Consider the following 16,454-nt stretch of genomic DNA (forward strand, 5'->3'; position numbering starts at 1 on the left):
TCCCTCAGCCTCTCCCCCTTCCTTCTTTCTCTCTCTCTCTCTCTCTCCCTCCCTCCCTCCTTCCCAGCGTTAATGACTTCCACATGGGTCTCTGGCATTCTGAGCATTGTCTGAAATCTCCAAATTTAGAAGAAATATGAAAATTGTCAAGCACGCCTTCCTTAGGGGGTAAAACCAACATTCGCTTGAACTGTTGCAGGTCAAGGCAGCAGTACCACATGACCAGGCCTTAACCAATGGTCTGCTTGGGGTTCCTGACAGATGTGGCCGACAGCCATCCAGCATCATCTTTCAGCTCATATAAGGTAAAAGTAAAAGGTTTTCCAGATTTTAAGCAGTGAAGAAAGAGGACCACTTGTGCTAGCCGCTTAAAAGAGGAGTGGCAACTCGGAGGTTCCAGTAGCCCCTCTATAGTTTGAACAGATGAAAAGGTGTCCATCTTCTCCATCCACAACATGGGCCTGGTATATGACAGGTATGTGCAGAGATTTCCACCTGTTGAAAGCAGGTATGTTTTTAACTCCTGAACATTTGCAGAACAAAACTTCTCTCTCTCTCTCTCTCTCTCTCTCTCTCTCTCTCTCTCTCTCTCTCTCTCTTTCTCTGTATATTTCTGTGTTTTTCTGTCTCTCTGTCTCTCTCCATCATCTGTATTAAGTTGGCTTTATAGCTTTAGTTACTTGTATCGTTATTTGGGTAACATGGAATATCCTCATGGAACAAATGGTCTCTGACTGAATTTCCCTTTCTGTTCTTAGACTATACATAATTTTACATGCATAAAGTAACTTTGCCTTTATTTTTTCATCACATAACTTTCTAAGGGGGGAGGGTTGACCCAAAAAGAGAAAGATTGGGATGCCCTTTACCAAAAGAGAGGGAAAATAAAGAACCTACCTCAAGCAACCGGATCAATGTGGGGTCTATTTGCAGGAAGCATCTTTATATATTTTGCTAGTCTCCTTTCCTCTCCAGAGTTTGAGAACTGATGATGGAAATGGGAAACAAAGAACCTATCAAATAAGATTTATTTCTTAATTTTTAGGGGTAACGTCATGTCGGTCCCTTTATTTCAGCATCCTGGGATTAGTTTCTAGAGTGATGATTTTTTGATTTTGAGAATTGTAGTCCACAAGTGAAAGAGTAGAAAGATTTCAGTTAGAAACGGAATTGGTTTTGATTTAGGATTGTTAAGTCTATAACTGCTCCTGTTTCTCACCACCATCTTCCCATGCTGTGCACCAAGCACAAAATGCCTACAAAAATTAGTATTGATGTGATCCTGTACTTTTCAAAGAAAGATAAAGCAGTTCATCTCTGATGACTGCCAGACAGTACAAAGACAGATTCTAAAATGCAGATGTCTCATAGAGCTGTTCTGGTATTTGTTTGTTCCAGAGAATGTGTTCCAGGCTGGAAAATAAAAACCAGAAGTATTTCCAGCCAAGACTGCCCTCCTCACCTCCCACACTGCAGTGGAAAAATCCAATAGATCACTGTGTCTTCCCAGGGCTCTGTCGTCAAGGTGGAGCCAACCTAGAAGCAGAGGTTCTGCTAAAGTTAGAGCAGCAACAAGTTTTACACAGGCATTAAACAACCCAGTGGGAAAAGGTATCTGGTTTTGTCCATTTGTTTCTCTCTCTCACACACACACACACACATACACACACACAGCTTTTCTAGTAATGTGATCCAGGCCAGAACCAGAAGTGGAGACACTGATTATTTAATCAGTCCCTGAATAATCAAATAAGCCAAATTTTCTAGCAGAAAGGAAAGATGTTCCATAGCAAGGGATTCTGTTTTTTGCTCTTGAGAGCAACATTTTAGGGGTCCTTGGTTTTCTGTGAGCTGGTTGTTTTCTTATGGATGTTTAGTTACTCTAACTAACATCATCAGTGGTAATTAGGATGTTATTTAGTTTGGGTAATGACAAGTTTGCAAGAAAATAACCAAGCTCAGAGAAGACCCTTATTTCAGCCCTGAGTTACAAATATTCTCCTCTATCAGCAATGTTTTAACATGCTGGTGGAAATTAAATATGTTTTGCTGTTGTTAATAATCAATGCAATTCTTTCCAGAGCATCTCAGATATCCAACTACAAATACACAACTACCTCTCTGCTGATCACCTTGATATCTGGTCACTCCCCCCCCCCCTCGTTAGAATATAGCTAGCAATATGAGCACTATTGATGTTTCTTTCAAAATGATAGTATCTGATAGGAAATGTGGCCTCAGGATTTAAAGCACTGAAGCCAAAAAGACAAAGAAGGAATTCTTTTTTTTTTTTTTTTTGCTATTTTGAAATAAACACATGCACATACATATCCAGATTTCCCAAAGCAATTATTTGTAGGAAATTATGTGTGTCTAGACGGGGAAAAATGTTGAATAGTTCCTGGAGAGCGTAATATTTCCTTTCCTACTTGTGAAAAATAGGGTCTGGAAATCATTTAAGTTTCTTTCACTGCCCCACTTTTTTTTTAAAGAGCAGTTTATAAATCACTTTTACAACTTTAAATAGTTCAGAAAACTATTCTGATTCTGATGAAAACAAAATAATTTTCATTTTCCTCAGCTTTTCCCAAACAACATTTCAATTTATCCTTTTTCATAAGCAAATAAGTTCTTGAAAATGTTATGGGAGAAATACAGATGTACTTCCCAAGACTGACCCTAATCACAATCACAATCACAATCATAATCACAATCACAATCATAATAGAGTTTAGGAGTAATAATTATAGTGTTTAGGACTAATTATTAGTCCTGTTTAGTTATTTCTTTTATATTCTTTATTATTGTAGGGAAGCAGTTAAGAATTGAGCCTATATGTCTTTTCAAGACCTATCAAATCAACTCTGGGTGTGAGATTTCATAGTAGTGAAATCAGGAATGATTCGTGATTGAATTCAAATATCATTTTTAAGCTCATAATGCAGGAAAGGAAGCAAAAGTTGATGTAAGTTAGCCTTCTTCAATTTAGCAGACAATATTCATCAGGTACTGCCGTTGTTAAGAATAGCTAGGCAGCTGTGCTTATATCTGGAAGAAATAAAGCTAGGGGAAGCTGCTATAAATATAATTATGAAAATGCTCATAGATTTTAAAGTCTTGACAAATTTTTTGTTTTGAAAATATTAGCCTAAATACTGAATATAAAATGCAGCCATCAGCCTCCTATGGAATAATTGTCTTCTTATTTTATGATCTTCAGCATGGGTTAATGGAGAAGGACAATTGCAACTGCTGTGATGCCCAATCACAGATGTTGAGGTTAGGTCTAGAAGAACTGACACAGGTGCTGACTTTTCCATATGTTATATTCAAATACTGGAGAAAGGAACATGGATATGAACCTACTTTTTCATATAATTTAGAATAGACTAGAATAGACTTCCAACTAGAGTTGCAAGGGATCTTGGAGGTCTTCTAGTCCAACTGCCTGCTAAGGCAGGAACCCCTATATCATTTCAGACAAATGGTTGTCCAATCTCTTCTTTAAAATCTCCAGTGTTGGAACATTCATATTTTCTGGAGGCAAGTTGTTCCACTCATTAATTGTTCTGTCTGGAAATTTCTCCTTAGTTCTAGGTTGCTTCTCTCCTTGATTAGTTTCCATCTGCTGCTTCTTGTCCTGCCCTCAGGTGCTTTGGAGAATAGCTTGACTCCCTCTTCTTTGTGACAACCTCTTTGGAGCATACAGCTTTTTTTTAGCATTTAATCTTTTTTAAAGAAAGTTTTATTGTGCTATAATAAACCCTACATCAGAATCTATGAATTAGAATGGGTACAATAGTGTTAACGTACGTTGTGCCAGAGGTAGTGCATGTATTTCTAAAGGACAGTGTAACTTCATTTTACTACACATTATTGGCGGAACAGTTGCACCGGCCATTACTGGTATCTGGGAATGGGGGCTATTGTGGTACGTGATAAGAAAGTTACAACACAACCTTATGCATAATTAATGGTGCACCCACATATGGCTTAATCCCAGAAAAATATGAATAAAACTGCAGTCAGAGTTCCTTTGTTGAATAAGATTCTAAGTCAGGGGTCTTCAAACTTGGTCCTTTTATGACTTGTGGACTTCAGCTCCCAGAATTCCTCAGCCAGCATGCCTGGCTGAGGAATCCTGGGAGTTGAAGTCCACAAGTCATAAAAGGGCCAAGTTTGAAGACCCCTGTTCTGAAGGGATTTGGCAATGCTCAAACAAGGCAGACCAGACTCTGAATAATATCAGTTTCTATGAGGAACAGCACAGCACTAGTAATTAATCAAAAATTCCCATAAAGTTCTATCCAAAACTGAATCTCTGAACATTATAAGACTGCTCATTTTCTTCCTTCATATCCATTCTTTTAGTTGTAGGTAGCAATCTCTAAGATTGTGAGAGGGGAGACCAGTTTCTCAAGTGCTTAAGACAAAGGGAACTCCCTCATAGCCTCTGGAAGTCTTTCTGCACATTGTGCGGTTGTCCTTACTCTTGTGTTCCATCTTCCCTTATTGCTGGCAATGTTTTCTCCAACTGGCAATGGAAGAATGTAAAAAAAAAAAAAAGCAGCTAAACAACACTCTGTTCCCATCTTCATTCTTGCCTTATACCAGGGGTTCTCAACCTTGGCAACTTTAAGACTTGTGGACTTCAACTCCCAGAATTCTTTGCTGGCTGAGGAATTCTGGGAGTTGAAGTCCACAAGTCTTAAAGTTGCCAAGGTTGAGAACCCCTGCCTTATACTATAATTGCAATAGAAGAGAAGGCAACATTTCTAGGCCACCTGGGAGGAGATGTACAATCTTGGGAATAATAGGTAGAATAAGGTAGGACTTCCTCCCAGTGAGAAATATGAAATCTTGCAGCTCAAGCAAAAGTGTTCTGAAGTGTTTTTTGCCATATTTCCTCAGAAGCAGATGTCAAGCCATTAGTTAACCATCTTCCTGAGCTCTTCAGAAACCCCGTATTATTATAGGGCCATCTGAATGGTGCCGATCTCAGATCAACACAGTCCCCACCTACAGAAGGGGCCCAAGAGAATACCTCATTTCACACATATAACATAGAAGATTAGTGTAAAATTAGTTGGAGGGCTCTTACCAAAACATCAGCAATCTTAAGTTTTGGAATTGACAGTCAATTATTCCTCTTACACTATTCCAGAGTAGCTTCATTGTCATTTCTAGGTTATTCCAGGGATTTGACATATATAATTGAATGTTAACTATTTCTTTTCTAGAAGAGGAGGAGAGAAAAACATACTGATCTCTTTTACATATCGACTTCTAGTTAAAAATAAGATCTTCATTTTAAAAGTTTCTACTTCATTAACATATCTGACTTCCTCCAAATTATATTTGATAAGAGGGCTGAGAATTTTAAACAAGTGGAATTAGGAACAATTTCCTAGTTCCATTTGCTTAAAAAAGTCTACAGCCTCTGAGGGTAAGATCTTAGTTATTAAATCAGTTAAAACTCTGTGGGACAGACATACTATATATACAGCATATTTCTCAAGTGTTGAAATCACTTACTGATCATTGTGACCAAAATAAAATGTGGGCCAATATGACTCTCCATGTGACTGAGCTGTGATTGGAATCCATTGCTCATGCTCATATTCTTACAAGGTTATGTCTGCTGCTCCACAATTTGATGTCATTGGCTTTTGCTTAGACTGAAGAAGCATGCAGTATACAGGCAGTTCCCGGATTATGAAGGAGATCCATTCTTAAGGCTGTCTTTAAGTCAATTTGTAGTAAGTCAGAATAATTATTTAGCCTCTGTTAGTCAGATGTGTATTAATACATATATTGGGCCTGACACTGGAAAGGATTTGATTCTATTGCTAGAGACTGGGGGTGGGGGGAGGGTGCATTATTACTGGAATTAATTTCTTGAAAAAGATATCAAAAAAGGTTTGGACAGAACTTATCTTATTCTCATCATAAATGGCCTTGTAGCAGCTAACACTTTCAGTAACTATCCTGCAAACTTGATGAATTTCTCTATACTGAGATCTTGTACCTCTAACTTTGCCATCCTGCTTCAAAGAGAAAACAACTTCAGCTAATGTTTTCATCAAAAACATTTTTTGGTTCTGGAGGTTTTGGGTCCCCATCTTCATAAAATGCTAGTATCTGCTGCTCTAGTTACATAAGGTCTCAGTGGGTCAGTTCTTCAGCATGGGAGTTGAGTACATCATTTGCACAGATGTCTAATTGCAGTTCAGTATCAATATACAGTACCAACCACAATTTGCCTGGCTCTAGCAATGTTGTCAGCTGTAAACCCTTGAAAAGCATGCACTAATTGGGGATACAATGTGTTCCACATCCCTTTCATATTTGGCTGCATTGCTTCATCCCAAGAATCAGTGATATTTTTGATAGGATCATAGATGCTATAATTCCATCAGCCCTTCACATCATCTTGTGTAACATGACTTATTGTAGAAAGTTCACCATCAATATTGGGCCTTAAAGAAGGTTACAATTTGCTGATCCATTGGCTGAAGTATGGTGTTGGGGATAAAAATATGACCTTTACATGGGTGTGAATGTCATCTAAAGTGCTTGGATGTCCTGGTGCATTGTCAAGTTCAAGGAGAATCTTAAAAGGAATTTTCTTGGCCAAGCAATAATATTCAACAATAGGGACAAAATGGTTCAAGAACCAATCTAAAAAGAAGTTAATTGTAACTGAAGCTTTTGCACTGGCCTTCTAGGGAACAGGAAGATATGTCTTTAACACAGGCACGTATTATCATATTTGGTGGACATGTGGGAAGGCAAAGGCTTATTGGAAAAATATACATATGTGGTTAGAAAAAATATTGGGCAAACAAGTGGATTTTAAACCTGAACTTTTTCTACTAGGCATTATGCCTGAAAAGACTAATAAGCAGAAATTATATTTAATTTTACACATCACCAGAGCAGCAAGAATAATTTTTGCACAATACTGGAAGAATGAAGGATTGCCATCAGAAGAAGAAATAATCAGGAAAATACTGGAATGTGCAGAGATGGACAGATTAACTATGGGGTTGAAAGACAAAGAAGATACAGACTACTATCAAATATGGAATTTATTTTATTCTTGGTTAGAGAAAAGAATGAAGGATTAGGAATTGAACATGTATTAGCTTAGCAAACTCCAGACAATTTTGTTGATTGGAAAAATTAGCATATGTTGATGAAAAAAAATTAATAAAAAATAAATAATAATAAAAAAGGAAGATATGTCTTCATGATATAGCAAAGGATTCTTGGATTTAGGAAGCAGTACACAAGCAAAGACCTGAGCTTGTAACCCCTGGATGTGTTACTCCCAATAACCTTAGTTTATCCTTTGATGTCTAATATTGTGGTGCACTTTCTTTTCCTCTTTCAAAATGTAGGTCCTTTCAGGCATTCTTTACCAAATAAACCTGTTTCTTCTACATTAAATACTTAGTGCGGCAAATAACTTCCCTCCTTCAATACATTTTTTTCAGGAAAATCACACACAGCACTTACATCACCACTCCACCTTGCATTTCAATACTAGGGAAATTTGCCTTCATTTCGAAATGATTGAACCAACCACTACTCACAACAAAGTGTCACAAAGTAGAGCATGCATTCATTATTATGAACTGTTTGCACGTAACTCAAATGTTAATAGCTGTAGAGCAGTCCATTCCTAAGCTGGACATTGTCTGTTAGTTGGATGCTTAACCTAGGAAATGGTTAGCTTGGGACTATTGGACAGCGAAACACAGCCAATTTATCCAATAACTAGATAAGAATAAAATGTCAGCCAAAAAGTCGAATGGAACATTTGAGCAGCGGAGAAAAAAAGAGGGGTTGTGAGAAACATATTGTCATGTTGTTGTGGCAGGCTGGATTTTCTGAATTAGAATAAAGTAAGGCTAGAGAAAGTGGTGGCTCTGAGACAACAAGGGATTCCTTAGATTCATTAAGTCTGCACTAAATGAAATTTGCTGGAGCTTGAGATTGGTGAAGGAAGAAAGGAAGGTCTGAGGGCAATGCCCCACAGACAGGGTAGGATGGGGGTAGGCAACCTTGGCTCTTTTGTGACTCGTGGACTTTAACTCCCAGAATTCCTGAGCCAGCTATGCTGGCTCAGGAATTCTGGGAGTTGAAGTCCATGAGTCATAAAAGAGCCAAGGTTACCTACCCCTAGAGAATCCCTTTCAGCTTGTTACATATCTTCTCATTGGCCAGGCTGCTCAAGGCTCCTGGGGATAGACTTCAATCAAATAAAAAGAGCTAAACGTTTTCCTCCTGTGCTGCAGTGCTATGGCTTGGAGGAGGCAAGGCTTAGCTGAATTATTTTTAAAGTATAGTTCATTCTTGCCATTTATTTATCAATGTCAAATTTTAGGACAATATATTGCCATGTTTTTGCATCGATTCTTGCATTTTTTTCCCTGTAATGATAGGGTAAATTTGTTCCAAATGTGTGGCTTGTAAACATTTGAATTAATGAAATTAAAATTGTTTAATCTCACTGTTTCGCAATGAGATTCAAGAAACAGGGCCGGAAGAAGAAATGATCCATTTCCTTAATTTGCCCCCTAATTCACATCAAATTTGGTCATGGATGCTATTTTAAACAATTTGGAGTCTGGTTGCTTATATGGATTTAAGAACAAATTGATTTTGACAAAACTATTCTGTGGGAAGAGAAGGTCACATCGAATATCTGGTTAGAATTTTTTTTGTCCTTTCTGCTATCCAGAGGGATCAGCAGAAGGTTAGCTAAAGATGTGTCACTGAAGTGAGCAAATACTTTACCATGAGGTGCTTTTTTCAGAGTTCTTCACAATGGCCATGCTGACTCAAGAATTCCTAAGTCCAGGAAAAATAATATATGTAATTCACCTACTCGTGTCTCATAAAATAAAGGTCGGGATTTTCTGCCATATCTCTGCATGATCTGCAGTTGGTTAGCAAGGATGTGAGGCTCTTTGTTGTCTGCCAAGTACAGCCGATAAAATTATCCTCCAAAGTGCATTGCCGAAAAACAGAAAAGCAGAGCTGCCCTTCTTTAAACCCTTTGAGGCAGCAAATGAATGAATGAACCTTTATTATCGAAGTATAACATGTATACAGTGAGATTGGCTAAGCCTCCCTCCGTGCCCTCCCCTCACAACTCACAGTGACTACAAACCCCCAACTTATTACACCCTGTGAGCTAATTGCACGGCATGCCGGCCTCACAGGTCTGTCATGCATGAAATTATTATGTGCCATTCAAGAGCCTGACAGCCCATGGATAAAAGCTGTTCTTCAGCTTGTTGGTACGGCTGGCTATGTTTCTGTATCTCCTACCGGATGGTAGGAGAGTAAAGAGGTACCAATCATGGTGTGAGTCATCCCTGAGAATTTTCCTCACTCTACCAAGGCAACGGGCCCTGGAGATGTCATCCAGTGGTGTCAGGGAACAGCCCACGATGTTTTGTGCCGTGTCACCACCCTCTGTAATGGCCACAAAAGGCACCATAGTGACATGGTGAAATCATCAAGAGCCTGAGGTTAGATTTTTTTTTTCACCTTTTAAGCATTCTTTTAATGAGTGGGGGGATTGAAACTAAAATAGGTTATTGAAAACCTCATGTTGTGATGGCCTAGAATTTTTTTAAAAAAAATTCAAATAGCACATAAAATCTACCAGAGTCTTAAGACATTTATTTTACTTTTTTTGTTTACCTAAAACACAGAGAATATCCTACTTTCTTTACTCAGTGGTCTTGGGCAGTTCTGACGCTCACAACCAAATTACTAAAGGGCTTCAACAGAGACTGTGGATTGAGACTCTGGCTATTTAAAAGAAAATGCTTTAGAGAAACTTTTGGTGGATGGGTAAAAGGGCCAGAAACTTTCCAGATATGCATACACAGTCGTTCTCTATTTACTCTGATAGTTATATATACACACTGGCCTTAACTTAACAAGCTCTGCATATACAGTTCTGCACAAAACAATTTCAAATGAACTTTTTTTTACAGGTCTTATCTGTTTCACTTCCTCCCTCCCTCCCTCTCTCAGCTTCTTTATGTGATTTCACTTTGGGGCTCACTTCTATCCTGGGGAGGAGGACAGGAAAAGGAAAAATCACCTTTGGCTTTCAATACTTTTGTCAAGCTGCCTTCACTGCCTCTGCTCTGTTTTCTGCAAACTCCAATCCTCCTCACCAGCAGATCACTCTCTGGGGTCTTTTGCTGCTCCCAGTTTTTCACCTGAAGTTCCTTTCTCTTGGACCCACAGAGTATTGCCAGTCCACAAAAACAACTCCAGGGAGGCCCAGCCACCTTCTCCTCCATTGCTTAATATCTCTGCTCTTTAAGCTATAAGGAACACCTGCATCCAAGTATTCTAATTGGACACAAAACTCTCAGAGTCTCTTTGCCACTGAGCCTGAATTTGACCCACAAAAAAACCAAACCCTTCACCATAAGACCAACCCCATAAAAGCAACTGAGGGCAGGTGTCAAATTCAAGGTGATCAACCTTGCCATGCACAGCCTTCTCTATGATAAGGCTTGACTGGTAGGTTAAAGCCTTATACTTGAATGGTCTTCATTGTTTCTCTCAGTTCTGGATTCTTCCTCAGTTATTTTCAAGGCTGATTCTTCACTTGAGTCACAAACATTTGCTTTCTGTCATCTTCTTCCATTGGACAAATGTAGGAGAGTTTGAAAACAAACTTTGATCAGCTCCAATTATTCTTTCTCCTCTGGGAATGAGTTCTCTGATGTTACACTAAGACTGTCCACTTCTGCTGTGCCTTTATCTCAGTTTTCTCTTTATGCTTGAGAAACTTCGCCTCCTTGCTCAGACTTTTCCTTTCTTTATTTTTGTCAACACCTGTTCTGTTTGCTTCTCTCCCAGCCCCCTTTCTGATTGGCTAATTAACTGACAAAATATGGGAAATTTGTGCCCTCCGGCACATCACAGAAGAGATTATACATATCTTCAGTAATATCCTTTGTGATTCCTTTCATTGCTCTCTCAGCATTCACCCAAAGTATAATTTGTGTCTTCCACAGAAATATGTGAGATATTGCTTCCCTATTCTGGGAGAACCTCTCACAAGATAAGGGTGCACTAGAGTACTATCTGTCTTTATCGGACCAAAGCTATTTGTTCCATTTATTTTTCCTTCTACCTTTGCTGCATTTTGGAGATTAACAGAAAATAAACTTTTCTGGGTCTGTTCAGTGCAGGTTTGGGCTATATGGACAGTCTCCTGCCACATCATTGTTTCTCCTTCTCAGATCCCCATCTTAGCTCTTTGCTCTTTTTATTAAAGTACTAAGTTTCTTTTAACACTGTCTTCTCTATGGATTGCTCACTTTCCTCTTTCTTAGGAATTTCTCTTTTTACTAGTCCTCCTCCAATAGTAAATCAGTTTTTCATTGCATCCTTCATCCTGCAGGTGCCTAAATAATCTTCATCCGTGATTGCATATCTTTGGATGGGGCTGTTCTACTCAGAAGTATAAAGTTCCTGGCACAACTTGTAGGACTGTTCTAATATCACTGGGTATCTTGTCTATGGTTGTAACCTTTATTACCTCATTCTGCAAGTCAAGTCCCAACATTCTCTGACACCTTCCTAAGCTACATGTGGGCATTCCCTAAATCTCTGCCCAAATATACACTTTGTGACTTTATATTTCTGTCAAGTTGTCTCAAGAAGGTAAACTCTTAGGGATTTTTCTGGAAGATTGTGTTCCAACCTAGCAACTCATTCCTGTTCTGGCCCCACATGCATGGAGTTGCACCCAACAAGGGACTTGTGTAAAAAGAATTGTGAGTTTGATCTTGGTGCCAGTTATAAGTTTTCTGAATTTGTAATTCTTAATTCAACTATTTTGAACTAGAGCTGTGATTAGTGGACTTTGGGATTCTAGTACAAGGGGAAGTATGTGCCGCTTAACAGGCCTGTCTAGTCTTCCCACAAGAAAATTGTGCCATTTATGGACAGCTCTCCCAACTCCTTGAAAAAGCTCAGAACTGGCATCATATCGGACTTTATTCCATCATTACTCAGAAGAGTTCATTTCTATTCTATCATCTATTTATGGTCATTTGGGGAGGACTTTTCAGTCTCTTTCCATATATAACATTGCCATTTGAGCCAAGAAGCAGTTACGGGAAAGCCAGCAAAGTTTAGTCTTAGTTTACCTATTGCCCATTAAAGGAAGTGTTTTGCAAATAAGAATTGTAACCATCCTCTCGCTTGCTTGTCCGTCTCTCCCCTGTTCTTTCAAGCACAAATTGGGATGATGAAAAGAAGCAACATCCAAAGAAGGTGGAGAGAGGGAGATCAGATTCAACCATTCAAATCAGATCAGAATTTGCATCTAGACTATTTACTGATCTCAAACCCAAGCCCACCATGCTCGTTTGACCAGAATAATATAGTTTGTCCCATTGTGAAACCCAGGATCTATAAACCTGAATTAATAATTTGTCATATCCTCTACTTGTCCTTATGTACAAAGGACACTATTTATGACCCACTGCTCCTGATGAAACCACTCTATCTACTTTTGTATGTTGTATATTTGCCTATTATTGCTATTACCTACTACATATACCTGCATTACAGCTCCTTCAGTGTTAATACTACTTTGAATTCTCAAGGGAAAAATATCTTGCATTAAGCCCTTGCATACTTGCTACTTAGAGTGTGTACTCACCCAGTATCATTTTTAACACAGGGAGAAAACTAAACCTGTTTCTATCTGTTCTTCAGTAAAATATTGAAAAACATGAGTGTATATATTAGAGACTAATTTGTGTTGCTGTTGAATTAGAATTCCAATCATTTCAATGGAGCAGTGACATAACATAGCATCCCTAAGGTTGAAATATAGCTTCATAATCTTTTTTTGGTTCAGTAATTGCATGTTCTTCTATGTTCTTGCCAGAATAGCAAAATATTATTTGAACTTGCAGATTCTGTTTTTTTGTAAGTCCTGATCATAGAAGAAGAGCTTTCAGTGAGTAAACTGTACGCATCTTGTCTCTATATATCAAGATGACTAAAAATCATTTCTGTTTATCTTCATGCTGTGTATCTAAAATGCAGGCAATGTATGCACCTAGGAAAAAACCTTGAGAATTCACATCTATGGAGATTCTCAGTCATCCAAGTCATGGTTGTCCCAAAGATGCTTTTTCAGGAGGCAACTGGACTTTCTTTTTTCTCTTTGAAAACATTTCACTTCTCATCCAAGAAGCTTCTTAAGCTTCTTCAGAGAGAAAAAAGAAAGTCCAGTTGCTTCCTGAAAAAGCATCTTTGGGACTGAGGGTTCATTTTAAGAGAGGGCAAACCCCACACGCTTCTAGCACTGAAGACGTCACCTGGTTGCTCCATTGGAGATGCCATCTTCAATTAAACAACCAAACTCAAAGACCACCAAGGACTCCATGGTTCATCTTATGTCTAGTCTTGGCAGCCATAATCTTTCCGAATGCAGGAAACTGAGGGTCACGTGGATTTTATCAGGATTGCTCTGATCTTCTCCAGGGACTTCCTTTTCACACTCCCCTTGTTTTTTTTTGCTCAGTCCTTGGGAACAGATGGAGGTCACCAATCAAAAGAGAACAGTCTTCCCCAGTGGACCTCCTGATGCAACTAGCCTTACTGGGAAACAAACTTTGCTAACCATTTCCTTTATTTTAGGAATGCAATATGTAAACAAGCAAGGGGTGTCATTTATAGACACCCCAGTTCACAAGCTGCAAAACTAGAAGCCTTGGTTTCTAGTGATTGTTCTTGTGGTTGAAATAGGGTTTTTTTAATTTCTAAAATTAAGGATTGATATAAAAGCAGGAGAACCCTGACAAGCAAACTGTCATCCATAGTTCCCCCTTGTCACATTTTAAAGTGTGCATCCCTAGAATATTCATGTCAACCACCTTACTTTCTGTTCCACATGGAATGGATGTAATATCTCTAAAATAATAGCTCTAAAATGCCACTGTGCACAAATATAAAATGGGTACATATATTCTTTTAAGTACTTTCTTGGAAGTACTCCTGCTTTGATTAAAAATACTATGCATCCATATTGTGATTCAAAGATGTTCAGTATGCATACACACACCACACATGCAAACACACACTAGTGAATGTCAGATAACTGCAGACAAAATTATCATTTGGGTTTTTTTGTATTAAAACACTAACATCTATAAAATCATCTCTCTCTCAACACCTTTAGCTAAGAGGCTTTATATAATCCAAATAAATAAGACACAATGGAGATTTTAAGTTGTCCAGGATTTTAAATTGTCCAGGATTCAGGAGATTTTAAATGACAATCTACTGAGATAAATAGTTGTGGGAACATTGAAAGAGTGAGGAAAATAAGACTTATTTCTGAATGAAGAATCAGGCAAATAGGAAAGAGATGAGAAAGAAATACTACACAGGAAGTCACTGAAAGCACATTTTGTCCTGTACTGGATGGTTGGGAATCCATATTGTTCCCAAGGAAAAAGAAAATGTTTGATCCTTTTTCTTTTTCTACAATGAGCAGTTCTTTCTTTCTTCTCCTGCTGCCCCATTTATATTACAAAATGCCGGCTATGGAGAATGACATTCAGCCCTGAGTTAAATACAAAGTCAGTCCAAAAGCAGGACAGAAAAGCTTCATCTTTGACAAGTATTTTTTTTTCCCTGCTGGAGCACTCACCCCTCTTCAATTTCACACACTCCTATTCCCTACTATGGGTTTAAGATGTAGTTTTAGTCTCATAAGCCATCATGTGGTTATTTATGTGCTGCTAAGCAGTTTCTGGGTCTGGAGTTATACCACCAAAGTAGATAGGATGGATGTTAAATCCTTTTCTGCCATAGGTGCTGCTTTCTAAAATGACTAAATTTTATCCCAGCGGTGTTTAACTGAAGAAGCTTCTTGGATGAGAAGCTAAACTTCTTCAAGGAAAAACAAGTCCAGTTGCCTTTTGAAAAAGTGTCTTTGGGACAACCATGACCTGGATGACTGAGAATCTCCATAGACATTTGACTAAACTTTACTTTTTAACTGAAGGATATATCAATGAAAACACTGACTTTTAGCCCAGGAGGCAAAGCTAAAGTTTTGTATATCAGCATATGATAACATATGCTATCAACATATGATATATACTAGGATGACTCTCTCTATCTTAGCTTCTCTCAGACTTCCTGTTTCCAGTTTTATTAGAACTTGTTTCATAAACTATTGTCCAAATTTAAGGTTGGTGAAATGTCAGATGAACCCCTTGGGGCGTAGCAAGACGACCTTTTTTTCCCAATTGTTCACTCCACCCAGTGATGGGATTCAAATATGTGAACAACCAGTTCTCTGTGTGGATGCCACTTCCGGAAATCCATTCTGGGCCTGGACAACAAAAAATTAGCTACCGGTTCTGCTGAACTGGTGCGAACTGGCTGAATCCCACCACTGACTCCCCCTCATTGTTCCTTGTAGTCCTCCATCAGTGATTTTCCATGGGTTTGCTGTCCACATGAGACTTCAGAAAACAAAAGAATGAGGAGTATCTTTGTTCTTCACTCCAATGTTTTGTCATTCTCCATTCCTTGCTTTTTATATAATCCACAATTAATCAGGGATGGGCATCCTGCAGTCTTCCATCTGTTGTTAGACTGCCGTTTTTGGTTACCCATCCCTGCTATACTTTCACACCCTAAATCACTGAATTTCTTTCCTCCAAACTGAAAAAGAACAGTTTTCTTTCTATCAGTTTTGAAATGGGATTGGGATAAAATTTGCATTTTGCCATTTAAATGTAACCGCACGTATTTTAACCTGACTATTCAGGTCTATATATTCCTCCTGTTTCTGTGAAACTACATACATGCAAATACTGATATTGCATATAGTGTGTGCAGTTTCTTTAAAGAATTACAAGTGTAAAAATGGTTTTTAATTGAAACGTTGAAAGTTCTATATAATTCTGATTGCTTGTTTTTGGAGGAATTTTTAAAATAATTACAGAAAACAATTGAATGTAGTTATAATATTTATGAAATCTATCTGCACAGCACTAACCCTCGTATTAAATAAATAATACCAAGTTCACGTTGCACCCCCTATGTGTCTTCTCAATGTCATGTTCACTGTACATTGTTTGACACTGATTTGGTCCTAGGCTTAAATAAAATCAGAGAAGGGAGAGTGCCTTTGATGTTCAGCAGAGAATGCAGTTTTCGATCACAATGCCAAAACCGAGTGTCTGGTCCCAAAAGCTGTGTGCAAACCCATGCTGACGGCAAGGGAGAGGTGAAAGGGGGGGGAAGGAGGCAAAGCTGTGAAAACCTGCTCTTTGTTCTTGGCATTACAGTTTATCCCAGAAAATTCAAGGAGGAGGAAGAGGAGGAGGAGGAGAAGCAGCAGCCACATCCCTCTGGGCCCCTTGGCT

General features: G+C 38.5%; 1 long non-coding RNA gene across 1 annotated transcript in view; it reads left to right on the plus strand.

Annotated features, from left to right (window-relative positions):
* The first annotated feature begins 67 nt into the window (after window positions 1–67).
* Window positions 68–16,454, plus strand: part of LOC120312220 — a 30,008-nt gene continuing 13,621 nt past the window's right edge. The window contains exon 1 of the long non-coding RNA XR_005557823.1: window positions 68–475. This is a non-coding gene — a long non-coding RNA (uncharacterized LOC120312220). The remainder of the gene's footprint in view (window positions 476–16,454) is intronic.

The sequence above is a fragment of the Crotalus tigris genome, unplaced genomic scaffold (assembly GCF_016545835.1).
Source record: "Crotalus tigris isolate CLP2741 ecotype Arizona unplaced genomic scaffold, ASM1654583v1 scf7180000017568.12009008, whole genome shotgun sequence".
Classification (NCBI taxonomy): Eukaryota; Metazoa; Chordata; class Lepidosauria; order Squamata; family Viperidae; genus Crotalus; species Crotalus tigris.